This window comes from Balaenoptera borealis, assembly GCF_965194805.1.
Source record: "Balaenoptera borealis genome assembly, chromosome: 1".
In the NCBI taxonomy this organism is placed as follows: domain Eukaryota; kingdom Metazoa; phylum Chordata; class Mammalia; order Artiodactyla; family Balaenopteridae; genus Balaenoptera; species Balaenoptera borealis.
The window spans coordinates 65,711,828-65,738,255 of NC_138860.1; the positions used below are offsets into that span (position 1 = coordinate 65,711,828).

The 26,428-nt window shown below is 52.9% G+C and overlaps 1 pseudogene across 1 annotated transcript; it reads left to right on the top strand.

Annotated features, from left to right (window-relative positions):
* Positions 1 to 15,252: 15,252 nt before the first annotated feature.
* Positions 15,253 to 21,633, top strand: LOC309617009 (thimet oligopeptidase-like; annotated as a pseudogene). Its single transcript has 8 exons — positions 15,253 to 15,277; positions 18,189 to 18,347; positions 18,548 to 18,923; positions 19,003 to 19,198; positions 20,212 to 20,254; positions 20,361 to 20,489; positions 21,126 to 21,264; positions 21,478 to 21,633. The product of its transcript is annotated as a thimet oligopeptidase-like (transcript).
* Positions 21,634 to 26,428: the final 4,795 nt, after the last annotated feature.

Sequence of the window (26,428 nt, forward strand, 5' to 3'; positions counted from 1 at the left end):
GATCCAACTCTATACTGTCTATAAGAAGCTTACTTTAAACATCATGATATAGGTAGTTCAAAGTAAAAGGATGAAAAAGGTATATCATGTGAACATTCATCAGAAAAAGCAGGAATGGCTATATTAATATCAGATAAAGTAGATTTCAGAGCAAAGGAAATTATTAGGGGCAAAGAGGGTCATTACATAAAGATAACAGGAATAATCCACCTAGATGACCTAGTGATACTAAATGTGTGTGCACCAAACAACAGAACTTCAAAACACATGAAGCAAACACTGAAAAAGGTAAAAGGAGAGAATTTCAAATCCACAATTATTATTTGAGACTTCAACACAGCAATTTATAGAACTCCCAGAGACAAAAATCAGCAAGGGTATGGAAGAACTGAAAACATCATCAATCAACAGGATATAACTGACATTTAAAGAACACACTCAATAAAAGCAGAATACATATTCAAGTGTCCATGGAACATTCACTCATATACCATACACTGGGTGCTAAAAAAAAACATTAGCAGATTTAAAAGAATTAAAATCATAGAGAGTATATTCTCTAGCCATAATGGAACCAGACTAGAAATCAATAACAGAAAGACAACAGGAAAATCTTCAATCACATGAAAACTAAACATCACAATTCCAAATAACTCATGGGTAAAAAGTCAAGGAAAAATTTTTAAATGCATAGAATAAAAGAAAATGGAGATATAACAGATCAACATTTGTGGAATGAAGTGAAAGCAATGCTGAAAGGGAAGTCTATAGCACTAAATTGGGAAAGAAAATATTTCAAAGAAATAGTCTAATTTTCTATATTAAAATAGTAAAAACGGAAGAGGAAAAAACACTAAACAAGCAGAAAGAAGGAAATAATAAAGATGAAACAAAAATCCATGAAACTGAAAACAGGAAAATTGGGCGGGGGGAGGAAATCAATGAAACAAAAGGCTGGTTCTTCAAAATAAACAATCTCATCAAGAAAGATGTAGCAAGACTGATCAAGATAAAAAGAGAGATGGCACAAATCACAGATATCAGAAATGCAACCAAGGATACCATGACATATCCTGCAGGTTAATAAGGGACAAGTTATTATGAACAAGTCTACACTATAAATTCAAAAATGTGGATGAAATGGACCAATGCGTCTACACCCAGAACTACCAAAACTCAGCCAAGATGAAAGAGACAATCTCAATTTTCCTGTAACTATGAGAAACACTGATTTTTCATTTAAAAACTCCCAAAAGAAATATTCAGGCTTAGATGTTTCACTTTTACCCAAGACTTAAAGAATTAACACCAATTTTACATGACTTGATAAGAAACAGAAGTAGAGGGAACAGTTCCTAATTAATTTTATGAAGCCAGTATTACCTTGATACCAAAACCAGACTGGGATAGTATAGAAAGAAGAAAACTAACTACAGGCCAGTATTTTTTATGAAATTGGCTGTAAAAATCTTCAGCCAAATATTAGCAAATTAACTCCAGAAATATATAAAAAGAATAATATACCATGACCAAGTGGTATTTATTCCAGTTATGCAAAGTTGGTTAAATATTTGAAAATCAAACAATGTAATCTACCATATCCAATAGATTAAGGGGGAAAAGTCATGTGATCCTAATCATTAATGCAGAGAAAGCATTTGACAAAATCCAATCCCATTCATGATTTAAAAAAAAAGAAGAAAAGAAACTCCAAGCAAACTAGGAATAGAAAAGGAACATACAGAAACTCATAAAGATGATCTACAAACAACCTATACCGACATTATATTTAACTGTGAAAGACTGAACGCTTTCTCTGTAAGATCAGAAACAAGGCACCGATATCTGCTCTCACCACTTTTATTAAATATATTACTGGGGGTTCTAGTAAGAAAATAAAGCAAAAATAAATAAACAGATACATTTAAAAGTTAAATTTTTAAAAAGTTTATTTAAAAGATGAAAGAACTATTCCTACTATGTTGAATAGGAAGGAATATATCCTCCTGAATGTTGAATAGTAATATATCCTATTATATTGAATAAGGAAAACTAAAACTGTCTGTATCTGAAGATGAGATGATAATCTAAATGGAGAAAATACCAAGGAATCCACATAAAGCTTGAGAAATAATATTAGTTTGTAAATGTTTTAGAGTACAAGATCCACACAATTTTATCAAATTATATATTAATAACAAATGTGTAGAAGCTTAAATAAAAATATGTGATGCCATTTACAACTGACCTAAATAAATACTTAAATAGAAGCCCAATAAGACATTTATAGGACCTCTATACTGAAAATTACAAAATGCTGATGAAGAAAATTTTAAAAGTCCCAAACAAATAGGGAGACATACCTTGTTCACGGATTAGAAAACACAACATAATAAAGCTGTCAATTCTCCCCAAGTTAAGAGGCTTAACACAATTACTCTTAAAATGCCCTCAAGGTTTTTGTGGATATAGACAAGCTTATTCTAAGATTTATATGGTAGGAAGAGGCTGAAGAACAGCTAAAACAATTTGTAAAGGAAGATTAAAATGGGAGGAATTAATCTACCCAATTTCAAGATTTCGCAGTAGTGATGGAGGGTAGATACATAGATCAATGGAATGGAACAGAGAACCCAGCAATAGACTGACACAAATACATTTAACTTGGTTTTGACAGCAGTGCAAAAGCTATCAAGGAAGAATAGACTTTTCAAAAAATGGTACTGAAACAGTTGGACATCCCTCGACAAAAACAAACAAACAAACAATGAACCTTAACCTAAACCTTACACATCTTACACAAAAATTAAATCAAAGTGGATCATAATCTTAAATGTAAAAGCAGGACATTTTTAGAAAAAAAAAATAGGAGAAAATCTTTGGCATCTAGAACTAGGTGAATAATTCTTAGACTTGACACCGAAAGTATGATCAATAAAAGCAAAAACTGATCAATTGGATCTCATCAAAATGAGTTAAAAATGCTTCATAGAAGATCCTTTTAAGTGGATGAAAACTCAAATTACACAGTGGGAAAACATATTTGAAAATCCCATAGGAGACAAATGACTTGTATCTATAATATACAAAGAACTCTCCAAACAACTTAAAAAAATCCAACTAGAGAATAGGCAGAAGACAGGAACAGACATTTCATGGAAGAGAATATACACATGGCAAAGAAGCACATGAAAAGATGTTCAACATCGTTAGCCATCAGGGAAATGCAAATTAAGACCATAATGAGATATCAGAGAATAACTAAAATTAAAGTATAGTGACAACATCAAATGCTAGCGAGTACGTAGAAAAATTATATCACATCACTGGTGGGAAAATAAAATGGTTTAGCCACTCTGAGAAACAGCTTGACAGTCTCTTTTAATCCTAAAAGTAGATTCACCCTACAATGCAGTAATTGTACTCTTGAGCATTTATCCAAAAGAAACAAAAACTTAATGAAGTTCCCACAGAAACTTACACATAAATGTTCATAGCAGTTTTATTTCTAATAGCCACAAACTGGCAACTCCCCAAATGTCTTTCAATGGGTGAATGTTGAAACAGATTGTGATAAAATCTTATGATAGAATACTACCGAGCAACAACAAGGAACAAATTATTAATATATGCAAAAATTGAAATGAACTTCAAGGGAATGATGCCGAGGGAAAAGTTTTTAAAAGCCAATCTCCGAAGATTAAGTAATTCATGATTATGTTTACATATTATTCTTAAAATAACAAAACTGTGGAGATGGAGAACAGATTAGAAGTTGCCAAGGGTTAGAGATGGGGGTAGAAGGTACAGCGGGGGAACTCTGTGAGGTTTTTGTGGTCCCAGTACAAATAATACAACAATCTTGGTTTTAATCCCTAAAGATTTTTAAAAGCAATTCCTAATAAGAGGTGTCCAGATATTTAGCAATGGCAGCAGATTAGAGGTATAGCTCCCCAACATGACAACTTCGAAAGAGATCTATACTATCAATACTAATTTAATGCATATGTTAATTTTTAAAAGGCCAGTCACAATACTTAAATGGTACATATCTTAACGATATTACTCTGGGTATCCAGCTATACCAAATGGACTAGCAGGATTTTCTGTCCATTCAATCTTATTTAAGACAGTAAATCTTATAATAAGACAGTTAAAAAAAGAAAAAGAAAAACAACAAACCTCAACTACAGTTGGATATTCTCACAGCAAGATGAGGTGAAAATACATAGCAGCGGTTCAAAAGCTTAAGCAGTGGCACCTAAATTTGGCTGCACATTAGAATCCTCTGAAGCACTTTTTAAAAACCCTCACACCGACGGTTGGTCATGCTAGACCAATACAATCATTTTAACTCTCCTCAGACGATGCCAATGTCTAGCCAGAACGGAGAACCAGCGGACTAAGCAGAAGGGGATGTTTCTACAAAGATCTCTTAACAATAAGTCCTCTCACCCAATCAAGATTTACCTCCCCGCAAAGGGGTAAAGAAGGCTAGATGTTGTCCATACTTGCTTAGCTTTAATTAGCACTTGTGACTTGCCCAAAACCTAGATCATGTTTCCCCTAAATTTCATGTTATTCCCTAAGTTTATCAAACCCAAGGCTAAGGGGTTTGCCAGGATGAGATTTTAAGTGCTCACACAGGGGAAGTCCCTGGCAAACCAGGACAGCGGTCACTCTACACTGCAATGTAAAGCATCCTAAATAACCCTGCCACTGCTCCCAGATACTAGTCTGTGCCAACCAGTGGAGAAAAGGCATTCTCCATTACTACCATGGCAAATGCTACTGTACTTACCTTGGCTAGTCCCTATCTTTTCCAGGCGCCACTCCCCTTCACCTGCTGGTGGACGCTTCGGCCAGCTGACAATGCAGATATTTTCAAACTTTAAGGTGAATAAAAATCATCTGGAGGGCCTGTTGTAACAGAGATCACTGAGCCCCACCAGAGTTGCTGATTCCATAGGGCTGGGACCGGGCCCTAAAACTTGAATATCTAACACATTATCAGGGGATGCTGGGAAAGCTGGTCAGGTAATGGTAAAGCTGGCCAGGAAAAAGAAACCCGACGTGTCAAGATCATAAAGTACGGAAGGGCAAGCCCGCCGGCAGTCCAGGCCGGGGTGGGGGGGACCTGGGTCCCCAGCCCTACAGGGCCAACGGCAGACCGGCTCGGGCGCCCCTCGGAAGCGCGGGGTCCCCGCTGCCGAGTCTGTGGCCCCGGCCGGCCCCGGCTCCCCTCTGCCCACCCTGCGCGCGGGGGCTGGAAACGGCCGTGGAGAACCAGGCAGGGCGGGAAGGGGGGCTCCAAAGAGGGTCTGGCGACTCGAGTCGCTCCGTTACTCGGTGGGCTCAGCGCGCGCCGTGGGGGAAGAGAGGTGGAGGTCCGGGAAGAGGGGACGGGCGGCACTCACGTAGACCAGCAGCAGCCATGGGTAGACGGCGGGCTCGGCCACCACGGGCGACTCCAGTCTCAGCTTCTCCCCCACGTTTTCGCGCGCGGCCCCCGCACCAGGCTAGTCTGGCGGTTGGGGGAGGGGCGGGGCGCCGCCGGCGGGGGCGGGACAGGCGGGCGGGCGGGCGGGAGGCTGAGGGGAGGGAGCCTGGCCTGGGCCTCAGCCGGCGCCGCCGCCGCCGCCGCCGCCGCCGCCGGCCTGCTCCCGTCCGGCCCCCGGCTCCCTCTTTGTGGTCACAGGCCCGGGGCCTCCAGCGCTGCTGCCAACTGGGGCCGGCCTGAGCAAGCACAATGAGCCGGGGCCCGGCTGAACCACTCACTCGCGGCGAGCACCTCCCGCCCCGTGGACCCGCCCCCACGCACGCACGTACGCACGTACGAACGCACGCACGTACGCACGCAAGCACGCACGCACGTCTTCAGCTGCCCCCGGCCACACCCACCGGCCCGAAGTGGAGACCCGGGGAGACCCCTCGGGGCCTGGGGTGGCGGGTTCGACTCCCGCCCTTGACGTACCGTGACACCTCCCCCCCAATATGTTTCTAGGTATTATATGTATATATGAATATACTATTATATACACACTTGCGTATGAATTTATATGTGTATGTACATGCGCATATTTACATATAGGTGTGTGTGTGTACACATTGTATATATGTATGTGTATATATCTTATATATATGATATATGTATGTATATATACGATGAATTTCTATATACAGTACATATATATTTTTATGCTATATGCTTTTATATGTAGGTGTATATGTGTGTCTATATGTATGTACGTGTGTGTATTGCATATATTATATGTGTATGTATGTATACTGTCTATATGCACACCTAAATATCTTTGTATGTGTGTATATACGTATGCTATATATGTACCTAGGTGTGTATATTGCATATGTTATACGTATGTGTACATACTGTATACAAACTATGCATTTTATATGTGTGTATGTATAGTGTATATGTATGTGTGTATTGTCTATATTGTGTGTATATGTGTGTATACATACTGTATATATACGAACTGCATTTTATATGTGTGTATATATGTATGTGTGTATTGTATATACTATGTGTGTATATGTGTGTACGCATACTGCATATGTACACAGCTGTATATTTTTGTATGCTTGTACATATGTACGTGTGTGTGTATATACACACACACCCCATATGGATTCTGTTTGTCTGGAGAACCCTCACTGATACGGACACTTATGACAATTGAGTACCTGCTCTTTGCCAGCCAGGGAGCCAAAGGCTTGTCTTTCGGTGTCTCCCTTAAGTATCACGAGTCCCAGGAGGGAAGGTGATGCTGCTCCTACCAGTTGAGGTGCCTCAGGGTCAGTTAGGTGGACAGGGCGGGGGGCTGGAGCCTGGTGGAGCCCAGGTGGAGTTCTAGCAGCAGTACAGCCTAGCAGTCCCACTTCCCCGGGTGCTTCTCACAAAGACGCCGAGGGAGAGTCGGGACCTGAAGGAGGGAATGAGGAAGCTTCCGTGGGTCCGCAAGCCCAGACCAAGGCTGACTCGTCAAGAGTGTTAGAGGTCAGGACTGTGGTTACCCTGGGGGTGGGCTTACACAGAGCCATTCATATCCTGAAAAAGTATCCATTCTGCTCTTGTTTGTATGGTTACCCCCCTCCCCCAAATCTTTTAAAAACAGATTCTCTTGGTTGCTGGGAACACACACGGGGAAGTTGTGTGTGAGGGGGTATGATCCAGGGGACAGGGAGGATAAGCCCCCCACTCGTAGGGCAAGGAGTGGCTCAGCTTTGTGAGCTGAGGATGGCCCACGAGGTTCCAGAGAGAAGGGTCCCTGCTCCGTTCCTGCTCTGTGCACCCCATTCCCAGCCTGAGAAGCCCAGAGCCACCCACCCCCCCGCAACACACGCACACCAGGGAGGAGAGCCAGTCACCCTGGCTCCCAGCCTCCGGCTCCAAGGCTCCCGGCACTAGGAGCTATTTTCAGCTTTCATGCCCTAGGACACGGCCAGAGCTATTGTCTCCGGAAACTCTCTGTCTGTCTCTCGCCCGGCCTCCCTCCCTTCCTCCCTCCCTCCTCCGCTTCTTCCCCTCCAGCTCCATCTGTCCTCCCCTCCACCCTGCATTTCTACCCAGGATGGCTCACAGACAGCTGCTCCCCGTGCCCACCTGCCACCATTCCATGGATGTCAAAGCAAGCCCTGGGGACTTCCCTGGAGGTCCAGTGATTAAGACTCCGAGCTTCCACTGCAGGGGACGCGGGTTCGATCCCTGGTCAGGGACATAAGATCCCACATGCCACACAGCACGGCCAAAACAAAATGAATAAATAAAGTTATAGTGATGAAACAGCCCTAGTGGTGCAAGGATGGGACGTATAGCTCTATGGTATAGAAAAAAGGTCCAGAAACAGATATATGAGAACTTGATATGATAGAAAGTGGGGAAATTAAGGAGTTTTCAATAAATGGCATTAGGACAATTGCATATCCATGTGGGGAAAAGTAAATTAGAAAAAAAAAAAGCAAGCCCTGGTCAGGTGTGACCTTGGGCCCAGGGCCATTGGCACAGGTTGTCATGTGGGATGTTCTTCCTTAGACTCCTCCCTCCCTCCTGTGTCACTGTCACTTCCTCCAGAACCTTCCTGGACTCCCCTCCACAAGCCCAGGGTGTGCCCTCACCCGCCCTGGATCACCAGAATTCCAATCCCGGCCCACCCTTCCCCGCCAGGTAGAGAACTGTGCATGGTCAATAAGACCGTAGAGGTCATTGGCCATTGCTATTGCAGCTGGAATTGTTACTGTGTTTAGATAGGGTGACCAACACCCGCCCCCAGTTTGCCCAGGACCGCTCAGGTTTGAGCGCTGGAACTCTGGGGAAACTCTCAGTCCCGGGGAACCCCAGAAGGCTGGTCAGCCTATTTAGGACAGATCTTTCACTTGATCTCCCAACCCCCGAGAGCCAGAAAGGGAATCTCCCCCCTCCTTCCATTGTAACCTTCATTCATTCACCCACTCATCCCTTTATTCAACTCCTTTATTCAGCAAGTATTTATGAAGCATCTACTACACAGCAGACACTCTTCTAGGTGCTGGGGACATAACAGCATCCCTGTCCTCAAAGAGCTCACGTTCTAGCGAGGGCAGCAAACAGTAAACTGAGAAGGTGTGATTTATTACATGGGGATGATGTCTCGGAGACCACTGCAGGGCAGGGGAGGTGGGAGAGGAAAGGGGCAGTTCTAAATGCAGGCGCTGACGGGATTGGGGCAGACCTTGCCCTGGGCCAGGCTGGTTGCTTCAACACAGCTGTCCTCGCCCAGAGCCATCCTGCCCCCGCCTCACCCAGTTCTTCCGTGATGTGTGGGGAAAATCTGTGGTTGTCACAACTGGGAGGGAGGGCCCCTGGAATCAAATGGGTGAGGCCAGGGATGCTGCTAAACCCCACACAGTGCCCAGGAGGGGCCCTCAGCAGAGGATGACCCGCCCCGAATAACCCCAGTGCCACGGGGGAGACCCTGCACTAGTATTATTCAGACCCGCTGGTGCCCCGATTCCTGCACAGGCAGGGACTCTAACCGGCTCACCTCTGTATCCCGAGGTGACCTAGAGTGGGGCAGCCACGAGGGCTGAGATGAGTATCGGGGGTGAAATGACAAACCTCTGCACCCACTCTCCCCTCCGCACCCCAGGGGCGATGGTCTCTATCTCCTCCCCGTGCAGGTAGCTTTTCCCTGAGCCATTTCTTCTTGTCAAGGTCCCTGTCGCAGGTTGGGTTCCCCGAAGATGACGTTGAGAGCAAGGATTGGAGTGCAGGTGGTTGATGTGAGGCGTGCAGGAACAGATACAGCTGCCATAGGGTCCCACAATTCCACTCCCGGGCATAGATCCGGAGAAAACTCTAATTCAAAACTATACATACACCCCTGGCATTTCCCTGGTGGTCCAGTGGTTAAGAATCCATGCTTCCAGTGCAGGGGGCGTGGGTTCCATCTCTGGTCAGGGAACTAAGATCTCACATGCCGTGTGACAATAAAAGAAGAAAGAAAAAAGAAAGAAAGAAAGAGAGAGAAAGAAAGAAAGAAAGAAAGAGAAAGAGAGAGAGAGAAAGAAAGAAAGGAAGAAAGGAAGAAGGAAAGAAGAAAGAAAGAAAGATACATGCACCCCAACGTTCATTGCAGCACTATTTACAGTAGCCAAGACATGGAAGCTACCTAAATGTCCACTGATGGATGAATGGATAAAGAAGATGTGGTACATATATACAATGGAATATTATTCAGCCATAAAAAGAATGAAATAATGCTATTTGCAGCAACGTGGATGGACCTAGAGATTATCATACTAAGTGAAGTAAGTCAGAAGAGAAAGACAAATATCATATGATCTCACTTATATGTGAAATCTAAAATACGACACAAATGAACTCGTCTACAAAACAAAAACAGACTCACAGACATAGAGAACAGACTTGTGGTTGCCAAGGGGGAGAAACAGTGAGGGAGGGTTGGATTGGGAGTTTGGGGTTAGCAGATGCAAACTATTAAATATAGGATGGATAAACTACAACGTCCTACTGTCTAGCACAGGGAACTATATTCAGTATCCTGTGATAAGCCATAACGGAAAAGAAAAAAGTTTTATTTATAGGTTCCATCCCTAACTGAGCTGGCCCATCCCCTCCCATGTTTCTAAGTGCAGCCCGAGGCTGCAGACTTCCCACCGTGGTCTTCAGCTCCAGAGCAAGCCACCTGCGAACCACCCACATCTTCCCAGGGGCTGGCAACTCTCCTTTGCTACTGATTCCAAGACACATCCAAATAGCAAAAATGTGACCATGAAAAGAAACTCAGGCATGTTCAAATCAGGGAAATAACATTCTTAGCTCTGTTCAGTACTCGCTTAATTTTACAAGAGCTTAGAGTTACAAAAAAGTTGCAAAGATCTGTACAGAGTGTACAGAGTGCCGTGGACCCTGACCCAGTACCCCTATTTCCAACTCATTAGTACCTTAGTGTGACATGTTTATCCAACTAAGGAACCCAGATGGATACATTGTTATTAACTAAAGTCCACACTTTATTAGAATTTCCCTAGTGTTCCCCTAACATCCTTTTTCTGTCCCAGTCTCCTCTGGGCTGTGACATTTCTCAGACGTCGCTGGGTTTTGATACCTTGAAAGTTTTGAGGAGGACTGGTCAGGTGTTTTGTCCCTCAATTTGTTAGTCTGTTTGTTTTCTGATGTTTTCTTATGGTTGGTCTGGAGTTATGGGGTTTGGGGCGGAAGACCCAGACAGAGATAAAAATGCCATTCTCCTCAGGTCACATCAAGGATACACACCATCAACGGGACTTATGACAAACGATTTTACCCTTGATCACCTGGCCAGTATCGTCTTTTTTTTCTTGCTGCGTTGGGTCTTCGTTGCGTGTGGGCTTCTGTAGTTGTGGCACGGGGGCTCAGTAGTTCTGGCTCCCAGGATCTAGAGTGCAGGCTCAGTAGTTGTGGCCCACGGGCTTAGTTGATCTGCGGCACCTGGGATCTTCCCGGACCAGGGCTTGAACCTGTGTCCCCTGCATTGGCAGGCGGATTCTTTTCTTTTCTTTTTTTCTTTTGCAACCAAAACGTTAATCCCAAGGATTCTCACAAAACATATTACAAATGACAGCATGAAAAAAAAAATTGCACAGTAACTCAAAGTTCAGCTCTACAATATACTCTTAATCTGGCAGGACATTGGTATCTTGATAATCTCAAATTTCCAAAAAATATTACAAAGAGCTATGTATTCATGTACAGCAATCACAGAGGGGACGTATGACCTAACTCAAAGGTAAACTAACTTCCTTGAAACTTCTTAGATTTTAAACTCCCTGGACAATCTCTTGTCCGGTGTGAAGACTAGTGGAATTTTTAAACCTCTAATCTAGGGTAAGGGTGCGGCTTTCATTTTTACCTGCTGGCTTGGGTTCACAGCACCTTTTAAAGACTGCTTGCTTAACTACAGCTGCATACCATATCCCAGCTACAGAAAGTCTTTTCAATGTTTGCCAGTGTTGTTTCCATAATAGTAAACATCACACTTTAGGTGGGCAGGAGTTAGAGTTTTATTATCAGTCTAGGCAAGACCAAAAATTCAAAGCAAGTTCAATTTTGCTTAAGGGAACATTGTAAGGTAACAATTCTTCATATTACATGCCTCCCAGGACCCATTTCAAACCATAGAGAATGACACCTTTATGTGTCACTGTCCCAAGAGACAAACAAATGTGAACAACTAAAACATTTAAAAAGTGCACCAAGCTTCGGAAGTCTCAAACAAAACTTGAATTTTCTGTACATACTCCTGCCAAATGAAGTTATTGCCTGTACACCACTCCTCTTGCAAAGTGGTCTTCTATTTCCTTTCATCTGACCTAGATCGGCTAGGAGACCTAGAGAAAGATCAGGACGGCTTGTGATTTCTCTCTTGGGACAGGGATCTCTCTCTTCTCCTATATCTAGAAAGGGACCTGCTCTGGCTGACGGAGAAGGCTCTCCATCTTGGAGATGTGCGGGAGGTGGAGGACTCCTCCTCCCATAATCATCTCGAGGGCGACGACCCCAAGAAGGAGGCGGTCACGATTTCGACTTCTCTTTTCCCCATTCGACAGGTCCACTCTTACTCGGCAGCCACATAGTGTTCTCCCATCTAGTTCTCGGACAGCATCGGCTGCATCTCGGGGATCTTCACATTCAACGAGAGCGAAGCCGGGAGGGTTTTTAGCACCCCACACACTTCAGAGTGGTCCATAATAGCCTAAAGCTCGTTCCAATTCAGCCTTGTTACCACTGTTTCCAAGATTCCCTACATAAACTTTACAGTCCAACGGACAGGAATCACGTTGCAAGACCCTCATGGCTCCTGGGTTTCACGGGCCACAGGGTGGTCCCGGGCCTCTAGAATCTGGTAGCTGAATCTGCTCGCACAAGCTGTCCTGTGGGGATGCGTTTTCCCCTATGTGTCCAGCCCGGGGCCCTGCTCTCTTGGCCCGGCCTCCCGGGTGAGAGGGTGAACCCCAGCTCCCTGGAGCAGACACTCAGAGCCCTGGTGACCGGACTCACGGCTGACGGGGCTGGAGCGGCGGCTGGACACGTGTGGCCAGCCTGGTGGTGTTTGGCCCCGTCTGCAGTTCCAGTTCCAGCTGAGAAAGAGCCTCCCTGTGTTACTTTCTCCTGGTTGTGTAAGGATCCCCGGTGTCATTTGACAGAAATGTAGACGGTGTGTTCTTTCTCTCTTTTCTCCCTGCTTCCTCTCCTCCCTCGCTGCCTCCCTCTCTCCCTGTACCTCTTTCCCTGTTCCGCTCTCCCTCTACCTCTTTCCCACTCCCTCTCTCGCTCTCCCTCTGTCTCTTCCTCTCTCCCTCCCTCTCTCCCTCTCCCTCCCTCTCCCTCTCTCTTTCCTCTCCCTATCTCCCTCTCTCCTCTCTCCCTCTTCCCTCTTCCTCTCCCTCTTCCCTCTGCCTCTTTCCTCTGCCTCTTTCCTCTCCCTCTTCCCTCTCCTCTTTCCCTCTCCTTCTCTCCCTCCCCCTCTCTCCCTCTCCCTCTCTCCCCCCTCTCTCTCCCTCTTCCTCTCTCCCTCTCCCCTGTCTCTGCCTCTCCCTCCGTCTCTCCCTCTGGGAGGGAGTGAGGGAGATGGAGAGATGGAGGGAGCGGGAGAGTTGGAGGGAGAGGGAGAGGGAGAGGGAGAAGAGGGAGGAGAGGGAGGGAGGAGACGTCTCTCCCTCCCTCCCTCCCTCTGCCTCCCTCCCTCTCCTCCCTTTCCCTCTCCCTCCGTCTCTCCGTCTCCCTCACTCCCTCTCAGAGAGGGAGAGACGGAGGGAGAGGCAAAGACAAGGGAGAGGGGGAGAGGGGGAGAGGGAGAGAGGGAGGGGGAGAGAGAGGGGGGAGAGAGGGAGAGCTCTCTTCCTCCCTCCCTCTCCCTCTCTCCTCCTTCTCTCCCTCTCTCCCTCACCCTCTCTCCCTCTCCCTCCCTCCATCACTTTCCCTCCTTCTCCCTCTCCCTCTCTCCCTCCCAGAGAGGGAGAGACAGAGGGAGAGGGAGAGGGGGGAGACAGGGACACGGAGAGGGAGGGAGGGAGGGAGGGAGACAGAGAGGGAAGCAGGCACCCTCTCGCCTTCTCCCTCTCCCTACCTCCTTCTCCGACTCCCCCTCTCCTCTCCCTCTGTCTCTCCCTCTCCCTCCCTCCCTCTAGGAGAGGGAGAGGGAGAGGAAGGGAGGGAGAGGGAGAGAGGGAGGGGAAGGGAGACGGAGAGGGAGAGACGTCTCGCCCTCCTTCCCTCTCCCTCCCTCGCCCTTTCCCTTCCTCTCTCCCTCTCCCTCCCTCTGTCTCACCCTCTCCCTCCCTCTGTCTCTCCCTCTCCCTCACTCCCTCCCAGAGAGGGAGAGATGGAGGGAGAGGGAGAGACGAGGGAGAGGGGGAGAGGGAGAGAGGGAGGGGGGAGAGAGGGAGAGGGAAGAGGGAGAGTGGGAGAGAGGGAGAGAAGGAGGAGAGAGGGAAAGGGAGGAAGAGACCTCTCTCGTTCTCCCTCTCTCCGTCTCTCCCTCTCTCCCCCTCTCTCTCCCTCTCCCTCTCTCCCTCTTCCCTCTCTGCCTCTTCCCTCTGCCTCTTTCCTCTCCCTCTTCCCTCTCCTCTTTCCCTCTCCTTCTCTCCCTCCCCTCTCCCTCTGGGAGGGAGTGAGGGAGATGGAGAGATGGAGGGAGCGGGAGAGTTAGATGGAGAGGGAGAGGGAGAGGGAGAAGAGGGAGGAAAGGGAGGGAGGAAACGTCTCTCCCTCCCTCCCTCCCTCTCCTCCCTCTCCCTCTCCCTCCGTCTCTCCGTCTCCCTCACTCCCTCTCAGAGAGGGAGAGACGGAGGGAGAGGCAAAGACAAGGGAGAGGGGGAGAGGGAGAGAGGGAGGGGGAGAGAGAGGGGGGAGAGAGGGAGAGCTCTCTTCCTCCCTCCCTCTCCCTCTCTCCTCCTTCTCTCCCTCTCTCCCTCACCCTCTCTCCCTCTCCCTCCCTCCATCACTTTCCCTCCTTCTCCCTCTCCCTCTCTCCCTCCCAGAGAGGGAGAGACAGAGGGAGAGGGAGAGGGGGGAGACAGGGACACGGAGAGGGAGGGAGGGAGGGAGGGAGACAGAGAGGGAAGCAGGCACCCTCTCGCCTTCTCCCTCTCCCTACCTCCTTCTCCGACTCCCCCTCTCCTCTCCCTCTGTCTCTCCCTCTCCCTCCCTCCCTCTAGGAGAGGGAGAGGGAGAGGAAGGGAGGGAGAGGGAGAGAGGGAGGGGGAGGGAGACGGAGAGGGAGAGACGGAGAGACGTCTCGTCCTCCTTCCCTCTCCCTCCCTCGCCCTTTCCCTTCCTCTCTCCCTCTCCCTCCCTCTGTCTCACCCTCTCCCTCCCTCTGTCTCTCCCTCTCCCTCCCTCTGTCTCTCCCTCTCCCTCACTCCCTCCCAGAGAGGGAGAGATGGAGGGAGAGGGAGAGACGAGGGAGAGGGGGAGAGGGAGAGAGGGAGGGGGGAGAGAGGGAGAGGGAAGAGGGAGAGTGGGAGAGAGGGAGAGAAGGAGGAGAGAGGGAAAGGGAGGAAGAGACCTCTCTCTTTCTCCCTCTCTCCGTCTCTCCCTCTCTCCCCCTCTCTCTCCCTCTCCCTCTCTCCCTCTTCCCTCTCTGCCTCTTCCCTCTGCTTCTTTCCTCTGCCTCTTTCCTCTCCCTCTTCCCTCTCCTCTTTCCCTCTCCTTCTCTCCCTCCCCTCTCCCTCTGGGAGGGAGTGAGGGAGATGGAGAGATGGAGGAAGCGGAAGAGTTAGACGGAGAGGGAGAAGGAGAGGGAGAAGAGGGAGGAAAGGGAGGGAGGAAACGTCTCTCCCTCCCTCCCTCCCTCTCCTCCTTTTCCTCTCCCTCCGTCTCTCCGTCTCCCTCACTCCCTCTCAGAGAGGGAGAGACGGAGGGAGAGGCAAAGACAAGGGAGAGGAGGAGAGGGAGAGAGGGAGGGGGAGAGAGAGGGGGGAGAGAGGGAGAGCTCTCTTCCTCCCTCCCTCTCCCTCTCCCCTCCTTCTCTCCCTCTCCCTCCCTCCATCACTTTCCCTCCTTCTCCCTCTCCCTCTCTCCCTCCCAGAGAGGGAGAGACAGAGGGAGAGGGAGAGGGGGGAGACAGGGACACGGAGAGGGAGGGAGGGAGGGAGGGAGACAGAGAGGGAAGCAGGCACCCTCTCGCCTCTCCCTCTCCCTACCTCCTTCTCCGACTCCCCCTCTCCTCTCCCTCTGTCTCTCCCTCTCCCTCCCTCCCTCTAGGAGAGGGAGAGGGAGAGGAAGGGAGGGAGAGGGAGAGAGGGAGGGGGAGGGAGACGGAGAGGGAGAGACGTCTCGTCCTCCTTCCCTCTCCCTCCCTCGCCCTTTCTCTTCCTCTCTCCCTCTCCCTCCCTCTGTCTCACCCTCTCCCTCCCTCTGTCTCTCCCTCTCCCTCACTCCCTCCCAGAGAGGGAGAGATGGAGGGAGAGGGAGAGACGAGGGAGAGGGGGAGAGGGAGAGAGGGAGGGGGGAGGGAGGGAGAGGGAAGAGGGAGAGTGGGAGAGAGGGAGAGAAGGAGGAGAGAGGGAAAGGGAGGAAGAGACCTCTCTCTCTCTCCCTCTCTCCGTCTCTCCCTCTCTCCCCCTCTCTCTCCCTCTCCCTCTCTCCCTCTCCCTTGTCTCTGCCTCTTCGTCTCTCTGTCTCTGGGAGGGAGTGAGGGAGATGGAGAGACGGAGGGAGAGGGAGGAGAGGGAGCGAGGAAGAGGGAGAGAGGGAGGGAGAGAGGGAGGGAGAGAGGGAGGGAGGGAGGGAGGGAGAGATGTCTTTGTCTTTCCCCCCCTCCCTCTATCACTCTCTCCCTCTTCCCCCTCCCTCTCCTGCTCCCTGTCCCTCTCCCTCCCTCTATCCCTCTCTCCCTCTCCCCCCTCCCTCTCCTGCTCCCTGTCCCTCTCCCTCCACCTCCTTCCCTCTCTGGAGAGGGAAGGAGGTGGAGGGAGAGGGAGAGGGAGAGGGAGCACGAGAGGGAGAGAGGGAGAGGGAAAGAGGTATAGGAAGAGCGGAACAGGGAAACAGGGACAGGGAAAGGGGGACAGGGAGAGAGGGAGAGGGAAAGAGGGAGAGGGAGAGGGAGAGCAGAGCAGGGAAACAGGGACAGGGAAAGAGGGAGGCAGAGAGGGAGATGGAAACGGGGAAAGGGAGGGGGGACGGATAGAGGGAGAGGGAGAGAGGGACAGGGAAAGAGAGACAGGGATGGAGGGAGGGAGAGAGGGACAGGACAGGGCAAGAGGGACAGGGAGAGAGGGAGGGAGAGAGGGAGGGAGAGAGGCAGAGGGAGAGATGGAGGGAGAGTGAGAGGCAGGGAGGTAGAGGGAGGGAGGGAGGGAGGGAGACAGAGAGGGAGACAGGGAGAAGGGCTGATGGGGGCTCCCTCCCCCTCCCATCCTCTGCCCACTGCTTTCTCTTTTTTCTGCTTCAACAAACACCAGGCGCCTTTCAGATCAGCCCTGAAGTCAACGTTGATGCTTGGGACGGCCTGACCTCCCCGCTGCCTTCCAGCCCAGGACCACAGCTGGGAGATGAAGTCTGCGGGGCCCTGGGGGGGGGCAGCGGCGGCGGAGGTGGTGGAGGCAGGCACCTCCTCTGACGCCCAATCTCTCCTCCTTTACGAGGCAGCCGCCAGCTCCCCTCCCTGACTCCCCAAGATTTGGGGCCATTTTAATATGTGTCGATAATGCCATGAGCTACTATTTAACTTTTCCACGAGGACCCATCTCCCGAAATGCAGTGGTTTTCAGGCTTGGCTGCACTAGAGAACCCCCAGGGAAAGGAGAGACGTCTGTACCTCCCTCTCTCTCCCTCTCCCTCCGTATCTCCTTCTGGCTCTCTCCCTCTCCTTCTGGGGTGATGCCCGATGAGCTCAGATTCGCAGATGTTCCCCCCATCCCCTCTCTGTGCCTTGCGTGGGGCCTGGGCCTTCTCACTGTGGCCCGGGAACAGCCTCGACATTCAGACATCGGTTCCTGCAAGGACACTTGCGTTTGGTCCATACCGCATGTGGCTGCAGTCTGTGCTTCTCCCGTTTAGCATCTTCAGTAGATGGGGGCTGTGCATGAGCCCTTCATCTTCCCCGCAGACACCACTGGTGCTTGCTCGGCCTCGCGGGTGATGTCCACGGGGGACAGACCTGTGTCCCCACCTTCTTGGGCTGCAGACAGGCCACGTTGGTCCTGTGGTGACTGGGGGCTCCCAGGAGAACCCCACCGCAGACCCAGAGAGGTGGCCCCAGAGAAGGTGGCGTACGCCTGGGGCCAGGCCTCACCAGCCAACCACGGGGCACCTGCAGCAACAGGTCTCTCGCCGTCCAGGGGCTGGGTGTTCGGGCGCCGTGGGGATGAGCTGCTGTCTGCACGGCAGCCAAGTTTGTATTGTTGAGCCCGGGGAGGCCCCTGGGTGGCTCCTGGAGAGCCTGGTCACATTTCTTCCTGCCCTTGGCCTTAGAGCTCATCATGGTTCACGCCGTTTCTGGTTCCAAAAGGACCTGTGTTCATAAAGACCACATGTTAGGACAGCACCAAAGTGTCTAGAAATCCAGGCCAGGAGGAGGAGGGAGGGGGTTTGGCTGTGCCCGCCAGTGGCCTGAGAGCCCTCCCACCCACAGAGACCTGGCCCGGGGGCCTGTGGGGAGGGCGTGGCCCACGGTCCCCAGCGCTGGCTGTCTCTGGGTTCCAGGAGAACTGCGCGATCCTCGGGGAGCTGGTAAGGCTGCAGGCTCAGAAGTCCCGCCTGCTGGGATTCAGCACGCGTGCCGACTCTGTGCTGGAGATGAACATGGCCAAGACCAGCCAGGTGGTGGCCACTTTCCTAGGTAACCCCGCCTCCCCGAGTCCCAGTGGGGACGGGGGTCAGGTGGACCTTGACTGGACGTGGTGCTGCCTGAGACCCCACTGTGTCAGCCCTTGGGGGTCGCCTTCCCCAACCCTTCATTCTGCCTCGAGGGGCGTGGGGTGGGGGGCGGCTGGGCGGTTGCCACAGGGACATAGCTGAGCCTCTCCCCTCCGCCCGCAGATGAGCTGGCCCAGAAGCTGAAGCCCCTCGGGGAGCAGGAGCGGCCCTGATCCTGGAGCTAAAGAAGGCTGAGTGCCAGAGGCGGGGCCTGCACTTTGATGGGCCCATCAACGTCTAGGACCTGCGCTACTACATGAACCAGGGGGAGGAGACGCGCTACCACGTGGACCAGTACCTGCTCAATGAGTCCTTCCCCATGCAGGTGGTCACGCGCGGGCGGCTGGGCATCTCCCAGGAGCTGCTGGGGCTGACCTTCGACCTGGAGGAAGGCGCCAACATGCGTCACGAAGATGAAGATGTGAGGCTCTACACGGTCCGGGACGTGGCCTCGGGCAAGGTCATCCATCAGCAAGTTCTACCTGGACCTCTACCCTCGGTGCATGCGTGGGGGAACCTGTCGGCCGTGGGCTGGGGCTCCTCTGTGGTAGTGGGGCCTCACCCGCGTCCCTCCCCAGGGAAGGGAAGTCCGGGCACATGGCCTGCTTTGGCCTGCAGCCGGGCTGCCTGCAGCAGGACGGGAGGCGCCAGATTGCCATCGCGGCCATGGTGGCCAACTTCACCAAGCCTACGCCCAACCCGCCCTCCCTGTTCCAGCATGATGAGCTGGAGACCTACTTCCATGAGTTCTGGCAAGCGATGCACCAGCTCCGCTCCCAGGAGGGTGCGGGCGAGGGGCTGAAGGCAGGGGGCGGGGAGGGCCCGGGCTCTCCCGTGGTCCTCAGGCAGGCCCTCGCCACGGGATTCTTCCGCTGATGTCACCCCGCACGAGGAGACGCCCTCGGTGTCAGTTTCCATCATCAAACCCCACGCACTGGGCGCGTAAACAATGGAAGTGGATGTCCTCGAGACTCTGGAGGCTGGAAGTCCCAGATCAAGGAGTCAGGACTGGTTCCCTGCATGTTAAATACAGGTATTCAAGAGTTGCCTTTAAAAAAGACAAAATAGAAGAAAGGAACGTTGCATGCAAGGCTGGTGAGTGATGAGTGATGAGAACCAGAGGTTAGGCTCTGGGGCCGGGAGCACCACGCCCTGTGAGGCCCTGGGGCTGCTGCCAGTCTCGGTGGAGGCTCAGCAAGTCCCAGTGACTTCCCAATGTGGGGGGGGTCCCCAGATGAGCGTCTGGGCCCAGGACCCAGTGCTCGTTCAGTCTTCCTGCAGTCAGCCCTTCGTCCTGAGAGCGATGCTCTCACAGACTGCAACCGGAGCGCGTGGGGACACTTTACTGAGCTGTGCAGCCGTCACTACTGCCCTGTTCTGGAACATTTCCCTCACCCCAAAAAGGTCCCTCACGCCCTTAGTTATCATTCCCTCCCCTCCCCTGTCCCTGACAACCAGGAACCCACTCTGACTCTGTGGATCTACCTGTTCTGGACGTTTCCCCTCAGTGGGGTCACACCCTGTGTGTCCTTCTGTGTCTGACTTCTCTCGCTGAGCACTGTGTTCTCACGGTGCATCCACGTGGCAGCGAGTGGCAGGGCTTCACACCTTTGCGTGGTCGAGGGCCGGAAAAAAGACAAACGAAAAGAAGGGCACGTTGCCTGCGACTCTGGTGACAGCCGGGGATGAGAACCAGAGGGTAGGCTCTGGGGCCGGGAGCGCCGCGCCCTGTGAAGCCCTGGCGCTGCTGCCAGTCTCGGCGGGGCACGAGCAGCGCCGTCCCCCAGGAGCTGCTGGACAAGCTCATCAAGTCCCGGCTGGCCAACCCCCGTGCGGCCGGGCCGAGGGAAAGGAAAGGGGCTCCCGGACCGCCCGGCTGGAAAGCGCGGCCTGGACACAGTGCCAGCGCCCCCGTCTCCTTCCTCCCGCCCTCCAGGCCTCTTCAACCTGCGCCAGATCGTCCTGGCCAAGGTGGACCAGGCCCTGCACACGCAGACGCCCTCGGACCCGGCCTAGGACAATGCCCGCCTCTGCCAGGAGATCCTCGGGGTCCCAGCCACGCCAGGTAGCCAAGCGCACGCCGGGCCCACCTTAGCGGTCGGTTGGCGGCTACTGCCCAGGTCAAGAGGATCCTCTGGTGGTGTGTGAAGGGGGACCGACTGACGGGCTCTGGTCGAGGCTCGCTGACCTCTGGCCTCTTCCTGCCTGGGTTCCTGGGCTGGTCCCTCCAGCTGTGGCCCGCGGAGTCCGAGGGTGGGCTGGGCGTATCTGCACGTGCTTTCTGGAGAGCCTGGAAGAGGCAGGAGAGGGCTTCATACCCCGGACGGAACGCGTCGACGAGGTTTGCCCGTGCGTGTCGGTGCGGAGACGCAGTTCACTCCCTCGTGAGCGCTTTAACCCGCGCTCTCCCCGTGCTGGAGGGCGAGCCCTGACTCATCCCTCGGAGCCTCGGGCAGCTGTCCCTGTAAGAGGCTTAGGGGTGAACCCTCGTGAGCTTCAGCAGAAAGTCGGCAAAGATTGATTTGTGTCCCTCCACTGAGTTGCCCGCAAGGTCCCCGTTTTCTAGAAGTGTTGGGCCAATACTCCCTCTAGTGGCAGGGGACTCAGACAGGGCTGCTTTGAGGCCCCAAGCTCTGGGCTCTGGGGAAGGGGCACGGAGCGGCCAGGGGGCCGGGCAGGAGCCTCTCCGCGTGTGTCCCAGGGACCCACCTGCCTGCGACCTTCGGCCACCTGGCAGGAAGCTACGACGCCCAGTCCTATGGCTACCTGTGCAGCGAGGTGTACTCCGCGGACACGGTCCACACACTCGTTTCAAGCAGGAGGGCGTCCTGAGTGGCAAGGTGAGAGGCCGGCCTGCCGTGCAGACCAACACGGAGGTCCTTGGCCTGGGCCTAGATGCTTGTGCCGCCCGCCTGGGCCTGCCAGGCTCTGAGGGCCCTGCCCAGAACCCCCTGCTCCCCTGCCCTTTGTTGAGTCACAGCAGAGGTGGCCACACCCACACCCTCCGTGAAGGGGGTGCTCCACCCTCCTGCAGCCCCGCCCCCTCTCCTCAGGTTGCCATGGACTACAGAAGCTGCATTCTGAGGCCAGGGGGCTCCGAGGATGCCAAGGGCATGGTGAAGCTCTTCCTGGGTTGTGACCCCATGCAGGACGCCTTCCTCCTGAGCAAAGGGCTGCAGGTTGAGGGCTGCAAGCCGCCGGCCTGCTGACGGCACGGGGTTTTGCCCCCCCGGGCGGGCCGGGTGCCTTAGCGCCCCGTCGGGGCGGGGGAGGGGCCGTGTGTCCTCCCAGCCCCCGAGTCCCCGGCGGCCGGCCTAGGCCAAAAGTCTCCACCTGGAAGTGTCTGGAAAGCCTGGCATCAAGGCTCCCCCTTGTTGCACTAATGCAATCCCTTCCTGGGGAGCTTTCCTGGTAACAAAACGGTTCTTTGAAAACGCAGCCATTAATAAAAAAGACTCTACTCCTGGTCTCTGCCTGCCGTCCCTTCCACCACAGGAGTGGCATGGGGGCCGTCACACTGGGGGGAGTTCTGACCTTGGTCGGGGATCAGCCCTGGGGCCGTGGGGACGCGTCTGGGTCACTGGGAGACGGCTGAGCTGTGGGGTGAGTTCAGACGGGGATGGTGCCCCGCACCCCGACCGGGCAGGCTCTCCAGTGAGGGGGTGTCAGTTTCCTGCCGGCCTCTCGCCCGTCACTGTTTGGCATCTCGGGGGCTGTGACTGGCTGGAGCTGGTTCTGGCGGTGGGCACAGCTGCGGGAAGCCCGGCTGTGGCTGTCCCTGTCCCCGTGTCCTGTCCTCCTGCTCACGGCCGGCCGGCTGGCTCCCTCTGGTCATCGGCAGCTGCTGAAGTCTGGACCACAGCAAGGGGCCGCCTTCCTGGGTCCTAGCAATTCTTCCCAAAGGCCTTAGGGATGTGTTTTGGTGGCAGTAGGAATTCAGAGAGGGTGCTGCACCACTGGAGCGGTAGGGTGGCTCTGGACCGTCCCGTGTGTCCTTCCCTGGCCTTTGAGCTCCTTGGGAGCCCTGCCTCCACAAAGGACGCCAGGCAGCGGAACGAGGGCGCGGGCGGCGCCCCGACCTTCTCCCCGTGGCCCAGGCAGGCAGGCCGTGCCACGCTCTGTCCTCCCTTCAGCCTGCCCGCCCGTTCTGTTGTTATTTTACCAAAGAGGACACAGACATTCAGAGAGGCTAGGGTCCATGCCTGAGGTCTCATATCCAGTAAGTGTCAGAGCCGGGGTTTGAACCCAGACAGCCTGTCCCGGAGACCACGCCCTTACCTCTACACAAACCACCTCCTGGTTCCCTTTATTAGCACAAGACTCATTTCCCTGACAAGCCCAGGCCCCATAAAGGCAACCCTGCCTCCCCCACGTGACCAGCCCTTGCCAACTACTTACCCCAGTGGCAGAGGGATGAGCCACACAGGGGACCCGCCCATCTTGGCCATGGGGACACAGACACCCACTCACACCCAGAAGGACCTCCTCTTTACCTTAGGCCACACGCCCATGCCGAAGGAGCTGCTGTCTGCCAGCTGGTGCAGGTACAGTTCTGTCCTGGAAACAGAGAAGGGACCAGAAGTAAGGGAGGACCCACCCACACCAGTGGCCTGGCAGGGCAGGTGGGCATCATGGCACGGGGCTCCACAGAGTGCCCCAGGTGGCCCCGGGGTCTGCCTCAGGCCCTGGCCCTGCCTCCCGAATATTCCTCACTTGCTGCCCTCAATGGGCCCTTCTTAAGTGAAGGCCTTCCAGAAGCTTCCTTACTCCTCAGTTACCCTGCTCTGAAAACTGGGAGTTTCCTCCCTAATCTGCCCTCTCTCCAAAGGGTAAGGTGCCCCTCTGGCCTTAGCCAAGAGGCTCAGGACAGGTTGGGCCTGCCCTTCAGACGGGGGTGGAAGGCAGGAGACAAATGATGGGGGACGCAGAGGCAAATTGAAAATTATCACCCCTCGCCTGGGGTGAGCACTCCCTGGAGCTTCACTAGATAGAACCTTACTCATTCGTTCAACAGATGAGGAAACCAAGGCTCAGAGACAGGGAGCCACATGTCCAAGAATTCCCAGGAGTCAGCGAGGGGCAGAGATGACTCCCTGGGCCACCTCCCCCAGAAGGCCCTCCCAGATGAGTCTTGTGGCTTCTCTGCTGTTCCACCTGGTGCCTCCTCGCCCTGAGCTACCTCAGGTGCACCCAAGGCTCTCACAGAGTTTAGGAGCTTCTGGAAGATTTGGGGTCTGCTGTTCCTTGCCCACCTCCCACGCTGCTGTCAGAACCTGTACCAAAATGTCACCGTCACAGCAGACACCCACCACCACCCCCCAGCGTGTATAAAGAGCCATATGTGAATTATCTCACTTAATCCTGTAAGGTCAGCAGTCAAGGTACTATTTCCACTTTACAGAGGAAGAAACGGAGGTTCAGAGCAGGTGACACCTGGCCAGGTTCACCCAGCCCAGGAGCAGTACCAGGCAGCAAGAATCAGAGGCCAGATTCCTAACCACTGGGCTCCACTGCCTCTCACCTCTGGGCAGAGGCAGGGCTGGGGCCCTGGAGAGCGGAGGCCCTTTGTCTCACTGCCCTCGGCTGTCCCTGCTCAGCCCAGTCGCTCACCTGAGAGCCAGGTCCAATCCGGATAGCATCTGGGAGAAAACCTCGAAATTGCCTTCCCCTTCCAGCTGCGGGGCCACGTGGCTCTTCTCCAACAGCATCGTCTGCCAGGGGAGAGGACAGGCGCCGGTCAGCACGAGGCCCCGCTAGGCTGCCCGCACACCCCCACCAACCCCCAGGCCCACTCTTCGAGGCAGCACCTCAGGCCCCAACTTGGCTGGACGCCTCCAAATCAAAACGTGCCAGGCCTTTGTCTCACTGATTCAGAGTCCACGCAGGCAATCAACGAATGCAACGGGCTCATTCCGATGAAGGAATCCAAGGGTACTAACAATTAACCCAGAGCCGCCCTCCAACACACTCTTATGCAACCGAAGCCCTTAATAACTTGACCCACATGGTGATGCATGGTAGACTTTCAGGGCCGGGACAGAAAGGGATTTATTGTGCACCAGCGAGTCTGGGTATTCTCCTAGCTCCACATACAAACAACCCTTCTAATAACCTAATCCTGTTTTCTGTTCAAACAGAATGTTGGTGGGGGCGGGGGGGGGGGGGAAGGGGAGGAGCCAGGTGATTTCAGAGAGAGGAACAAACAGGCCATGTGCCTGTCACACACGGGCTGCCGCAGAAGGCCAGCGAGCGCCTGTTTAATTTCAGCTTACGCTTTTAAGACCCAGCTAATGAGCGGCTGAATTATGTATCTACTCATGAATATTTCATCCCTGTGATACTCCGAGGCACAGACGAGCTGGCCTGCTCCAGGAGGAGATGTCTGGGCACTGAGTGAGGTGGGGAGGAGCTGGCCTTGGCCTGGGGAGCGATGACCATTTAGACACATTCCAGGGTCCCAGCTGGAGGCGTGGGCCCTGCTGAGTGGGGCTGAGGCTACTGCAGCCCTAAAGAGCCCCCTCTCCCTCCCACCCAGAGGCCTCACCTGGAGCTGGGCGGCCGTGACTCAGCCTGTGGCGTTCAAGTCCAGTGACATCACCATGGAGCACCGGGTGGCACGGCGGCTGTGGCCGGTGAACACGGAGCCAAAGGCCCGGAGGACAGTGAAGGTGGCTCGAATCTTCTCCACTGGTGGGGCACAGACAGGGCATCACCCGTGGCCCAGGTGCTGCCACCCCCACCTCTCACAGGACCCCATTCTGGCCCCAGGCCCCAGCAGGGGCCCCTCCACTCCCCCAACTCAGCTCTAAGCCACACCTCTTCCGCTGCTGGGCTGGCCCTGTGCTGCAAGCAGGGGCGCGGGGTGAGCAAGAGTGAGCCCAGAAGGGGAGATACACACACCTAGGATTGGTACGATCTGAGTGACAAGGGCTGCCCTAGGGCCTCCTGGGCCTGGTGGAGTCTAGGAGGAGGGCAGAGCATTAACATTCTTGGACCTGCTGTCGGGGAACGCCCATCACAGCCAGCTCAAAAAGCCCAGCAGTCCCAAGCTTTTTAACATAACTATTTAACAAGCACCCACTATGTGCTAGGCACCTGGATACAGCCTAGCCTGACTCCCACTCCCCCAACACACACTTTCAGCAGATCTACATTCTGGGAGGGCCTCTCCTTGCTGTATCCCCAGCTCCTCACAGGGCTCTAACCTGGGCCAGGTGCAGAACAGGTGATCAATAAAGCATTGGAATAAGCCCAGTGGAGAAGCAGGATAGTACAATGGTTAAACAAGCTTGAATATGGCCTCTCCCCGTTGTTAGTCACCTGATTTGGAGCGAATAAATTAACCCCCCTGTGCCTCAGATACCCCATCTATAAGATGGGGGTAATAATAGTACTTACTTACCTCATGTGGTTGCCACAAAGACTAAAAGCTTTAATAATGTAAAGTGCTCAGAACATGCTCCAAATGTGGTGGTGTTAGTATTGTTTGTTATTATTAGAAAAGCAATACTGCCTGGGCCATATATTCTCAGCAGGGGGAATACTGCCCCCAAGAGGGCAGAAACTGATTCTTGAGGATGGGGGCAGTTTTCCTTTCTTATGTATAGAATAGAGCACAGATACACACACACACACACACACACGTCTGTGTGTGTCTGTATATATATACACACATACACACACACTGCATAAACAAATATATGGTGAATCTATGGCATTAACTTTTCATGGTGGGAGACGATTAGGAGAAAGAACAACTAAAAAGGCTCCTCAGAGGGGCAACAATACATTGAGAACACTGGCCCAGGGGTAACAGCTCTGGAGCCAAACTGTCTGTGTTTGAATCTCGGTGCTAGGATGTATGAGCTGTGTGGCCTTGGGCAAGCTGGTTAACCTCCCTGCGTTTTAATGGCCTCATCTATAAAATTCAAATAATAATAATGTCTACCTTATAGGGATGTTTTAAATAATAAATAAGTTAACCTGCTTGGAATAGAGCCTGGC